Source organism: Sinocyclocheilus anshuiensis, unplaced genomic scaffold, assembly GCF_001515605.1.
Source record: "Sinocyclocheilus anshuiensis isolate Anshui unplaced genomic scaffold, SAMN03320099.WGS_v1.1 scaffold348, whole genome shotgun sequence".
Taxonomy (NCBI): Eukaryota; Metazoa; Chordata; class Actinopteri; order Cypriniformes; family Cyprinidae; genus Sinocyclocheilus; species Sinocyclocheilus anshuiensis.
This window is the reverse complement of record NW_015555762.1, coordinates 784,142-789,486: the sequence shown is the minus strand read 5'-3', so window position 1 is coordinate 789,486 and position 5,345 is coordinate 784,142. Positions and strand designations below refer to the sequence as shown.

The following is a 5,345-nucleotide window of genomic DNA, read 5'->3' as shown; positions in this document are numbered from 1 at the left end:
CATTTGTAAGTCGCTTTGGATAAAAGCGTCTGCTAAATGACTAAATGTAAATACAAATTAAAACAAAAACATTAAAAAAGTCACAAAATGTATTTTTAACAATTATTTATATTTATTTATAAAAGTAAAAAAGCCACCAGCATGACTTTGATTAATTCCTTTTTTAATATATATTTTTTAAAATATATTTATTTTTTATGTTTCTCCATAAACAAGCAAAATATTACATATTGCATAAAATTAGTTGATGTTGAATTCATTGGCAACAACCTATTATGCAGATTTAGGCTTCATTTTAATAAGAAGGAGAGATAAAAATGTGTTTTTATGGTTAGAAACATGTCCCCTTAGTATAAAGTTAATTTCTGATTTCAAAGAATATCATGTATAAAAAATATATAAAAAATATATGAACACTAATGTTGATTGACTTTTAAGTGTAACTACCTGCTCTCATTGGTTGCTGCATTTTAATGCTGCTTTTTTGCATAACATTTAAAAAAAAATACAGAAATGCTATTTTTTTTTCTTCAAATTATTTATTTTTATCTATTTGATTATTTAATTTTGTTGTTGTTGTTGCATAAAACTTTTTTTCTTGAAAGGCATAGTTCACTAAATATTTTATTTTTGTGAACTATCCGCGTGCGTGCGTGCGTGCGTGCGTGCGTGCGTGCGTGTGTGTGTTGAATGCAGCGTGAGGCGTTTGCCCACAGTTGATGAGATGAGGGTAAGTGCCGCCCGGGGCCAGCATGGCACGGTGCCACACCTCTCTTGTATGTTGTCAACGGCCTGTCAGATGCTTCGAAAAACTTCCACCTGTGTTTTTCAACACGCTTCTCGCAAGAGGCTTTCGTTGAGACTCATTCAAAGGCACGTTCAATGAAAAACAGGCTGAAAACAAAACCTATCATCTTGACGAATAACAGAACGTAGGTTTAGGAACAAATGAAATAGTAAACCACGTTAAATGTGTTGCTGTCTAGCTGTAGTTTTTTTTCGCACAACTAAACCCTGACACCTTCATGCCTTCTCAGAGTTTCAGGGAACACCGAGCACCGGGGTGGAGATGAAGAGCAGATCAACTGCCTTTCAAGTGGGCAAGAAAAGCAGCACAGCGGCTTGGCTTTCACTTGTTTTTCTGGCAAGGACATCCGTGCCTTTTCTAGATCATTGACAGAAAACCGCAAACCGTGCATGCTTTCGGTATGTGTAGGAGATCAGCAAAGTTCAATTTTACTCCAAGGATCTCCAGAGATGCACGAAGAGAGTTTTTTTTAAGAACTTAATTTCCATGTTTTAAAACTATATGTCTAAAACATCAAGTGCAAATGAGGAGTTTTGGACTCGTCACCTATTATGAATCATATTTCCCACCAAATTAGTTATACTTGTGCCTCAAAGTCCACGTTTACAGTAGTTTCATAATGTGCTGTCAGACATATGTCTAAAAATACGCCGGCCATATGTTACACCAGCGCTATTTTCAAAGCTATTGAGGAACGTGCTATTTTGCAAACAAATAAAAATTTATTGTTTTACGGTTTTTGGACCGATCTGATGAGGTCGACATCACAGGCAATGCAGCTGTTGGATTTAATAAATCACCTCAGCTTTGCTAACGATAAAGACTCATCTTGTTGCTATGCGAAGCTTTGCTTATGTGTGTTTCTAAGCTTCCAACGCTCGACAGGAGACTCTAGAGGCCACTTCCCAGAAACAGAGCTTTTACAATTCTGACCTGAGGGTCATCCTGTCACTTTGGCAAGATTTCTGCAGTTTGGTGTGAAATGTGATCAAAGATTTGGAGTTTCTGGAGGTTAGTCTGTTTATAATGGCTTATTAGTACACACTACTGTTCAAAAGTTTGGGGTCAGTAAGTTTTTTTTTTTTTTTAAATAAATGAATACTTTTATTCAGCAAGCATGCTTTAAATTAATCAAAAAGTGACAAGAAAGACATTTATAATGTTACATAAAATGTCTGTTTCAAACAAATTCAAATCAGAGAATCCTGGGGAGGGGGTGGGGGATACACTCCTTTAACAGAAAATAATAAGTATTTATTAAGCAGCAAATCAGCATATTAATGATTTCTGAACGATCACGTGACACTGAAGACTGGAGTAATGATGCTGAAAATCAGCCTTGACATGACCGTAATAATTCTATTTCAAGTTATAATAATATTTCACAATATTACTGTATTGATCATGCAAGAACATCAGCTAGCCTACGTTGCTCAAACGTAAAGTGTGTTATTTATATGTGGTCTGTACCTTCATCAAAAAACTTCCCTGTCTGTCATTGGTTAGGCTAACAGTTAGCCCCGCCCCAAACCCACACCATTGGTTGAAACAATGTTACTAATGTAATATTTTAGCATCAAAGTGTTTGCGATTTGTTAACTTATTGTTGCCCTAAGGTAGGCTACAACATTTCAATAACCACAGAAGTTAAGATATGTGTTTACTTTTCGTTAATTATGACTTTCTTCACTTTCATTGCTGTCTTTTGAGGAAATAATCTTAGCGCTGGTGCGGCGCTTGATCACTGTTTGCTAGTAGACTTTTTGTGAGATGGTACAAAATAATTACTTTCATTATTAGGCTACTTTATTGTAGATTTACATAAGTATGCCACAATGTTATGACTGTGCTTGGAGCCCCAAATTGTCCCAAGAAAAACAGCAATTCAACAAATTAAAAGAAAAAAAAAATCTATAGATAAGAATCCGCTAGTTACAGATCAAGTATAAAACATCTAAAACCGAGCCGTAAAAGTGTTTTTTAACTGCTGTTGATGAATGAATTGCAACTTTAGGACAAGTACTCATGCAGCGATAAAGTCAACCGATAACCTCAGAGCAACAGAAACGGAACAATATTATGCTACATAAAGCAGGGCCGAATGAGAGAAGGTGTAATGCTCGCATGTTTTTCTGGGAGGATATGCGCGTGTAATGGCACAGGAGAGGCTGTGTGTTTGCACTCCCTCAGGAGCGAGGAAAGGCCTCAGTGGTGTTGAGTTAGCAGTGGAGCCAGAATGCCTGCCTGCCAGCCATTCTCTCCCTCTCTCTCTAAGTTCAAAACAAATCCATTAAGGTTACATTAAATAGATCAGAATTAATAGTATTGTAAATGTTTATATAAATGAAGAGTTCAGATGCAAAAGCCTCTAAGTGCTGTTTGAAATTTTCTTCTAAAAAGAGCATTTTTATCAGGCTCCTATGTGAAGGTTCAGTAATTTCACTTTAATGGCAATAAATAGGTTATTTTCGTTGTCATTAAAGTGAAATAACTGAACATAAACTGAGAAAAATGCAAATTTTAAAAGAAAATTTCAAAAGGCACTTCGAGGCTTTTGCACTTAATGAACTATATATTCTAATTAATTAATGTAGTAGCATACTATGCATACTATCTATCTATCTATCTATCTATCTATCTATCTATCTATCTATCTATATCTCTATCTCTCTATCTCTCTATCTCTCTGTCTGTCTGTCTGTCTGTCTGTCTATTGTGTGGAAGTTGCCATGTTTTTGTTTATTTATTATTTATTAATAATTTTATTTATTTTTCTGCAGTGAAGGTTTCATGTTTTGTCTAGCTAGCAGTAATAATAATAATAATAATAATAATAATAATAATAATAATAATAATAATAATAATAATAATAATAATAATAATAATAATAATAATAATAATAATAATAATAATAATAATAATAATAATAATAATACAACTATTCAGGTTTCATCTATGTATAACAGAATTTTAAGTTTTTTTTTTTTTAAATAACTGCATTACAAAACAAACAAACAAAATAATGCATTTTGGTAGTATAGCAAAAATATAATCATATAATGATTGGTCTCAAAAAGAAATAAAATTAGCAGCAGACATCTAGAGGTGGCGTACGAGAAAAACAGGAGGGCAAAAATTAAAACGCAGAACAAATATTCCGTGGCATCTCCTATTCAGCGGTAAGAAGCTCCAGCTCGGAGCGCCTGGACTCACGCCAACAGGAACAGGTTCTAGGTGAACTGAATCCCGCCAGCTGTTGCCTGGTCGTGACCATGGCAACTGCTGCACAATATTTGTATTAGGATGTGTGGGGGGACATGTGATACAGACAGTGCAGACCAGCTCGGTGCAGCTGTCCCAAGAAAAACATCTTTCCCTGTCTCTCTTCGATTAGTTCTCTCTGACTTCTGGGGATTCGAAGATGCTTGGGTTGAGCTGGGTCAACTTTAGGACAAAATAGTGACATGAAATAATCTGATAATAGAATAATAATTCAGCCGTTGTGTTGTTTAGTGTACGTTCTCTAATAATTCTAAGCGAACAGGCCGTAACGTCTGTAAACATTTACACTCTGTTTAGAAGACGCCACCTGGCCAACCTTTGACACGAACCTCCCACTCGCCAGGCATTGTGGTATTGACAAAGAGGACAAATGCATATTGTTTGACATCATTGTGGAACGTGTCCAAGGCTGTATAACAACTTAGCGGTGCGGTATATGTTCACAGGAACAATGAATCACCGGCGGAGGCCAAATCCACAGTAAAAACCACAATCCTGTAGCTCATTCAACATGCTTTCTTTGTTTGTAAGCAGTGTAATGGCAACAGTTTGGTTGGTTCAGTGTATGCAAAAAGAGTCAACATCATTTGTGTGCTCACCCAATGCTGCCTGGATGCCTTTTGTTGTTTTTGTACGTTTTGTAGGTGCTGTTTTTTATTAAAGGAAAAATTAGCAAATCGAATTGGCATAGTACTGACTAAACTGTTTTAGGGAATTAACGAGGCCTTAATATTGATACTTTAAGGGTGTAATTTTCATTTCACACACACACACACACACATACACACACACATATATATATATATATATATATATATATATAAAATATATTAGATTTAATAATTTATTAATAATTTATTTATTGATTGATTGAAATATGTTGTATTTCAGTGTATGGACTCTTGCTGACACAGCGCTCCAGTGGTAAGCTTTATTATGGCCAACATCTACATTCATTTTCCAGAAAGTTTATGAATTGTTTTTTTATCGGGTGTGATATTTCACAAACACACATGAAAACTGTTCCGTTTACCTCCTTTATTGACTCACACTTCCCCACAACTCAGTTTGCAACTTTATAGAGGCACAAAAAAGACTGTGTGAGTAGTGTGAAAGTAAATACTGACCATAGATCAGTCACTAGCGGCTTTTTGTTATTCTTTTTTAGTTATTCTCTAATACAACATTATATAATATAATATAATGTAATGTAATGTAATGTAATATAATATAAATAATCTTATTTTAGAATTTA

At 34.8% G+C, this 5,345-nt stretch overlaps 1 protein-coding gene across 1 annotated transcript in view; it reads left to right on the top strand.

Moving 5' to 3' along the window:
• Positions 1-5,014, top strand: part of LOC107674006 (NEDD4 family-interacting protein 2-like) — a 33,770-nt gene extending 28,756 nt beyond the window's left edge. The window contains exon 8 of the mRNA XM_016467862.1: positions 4,982-5,014. The gene's annotated coding sequence lies outside the window, so the exon portion shown is untranslated. The remainder of the gene's footprint in view (positions 1-4,981) is intronic.
• The last annotated feature ends 331 nt before the right edge of the window (positions 5,015-5,345 follow it).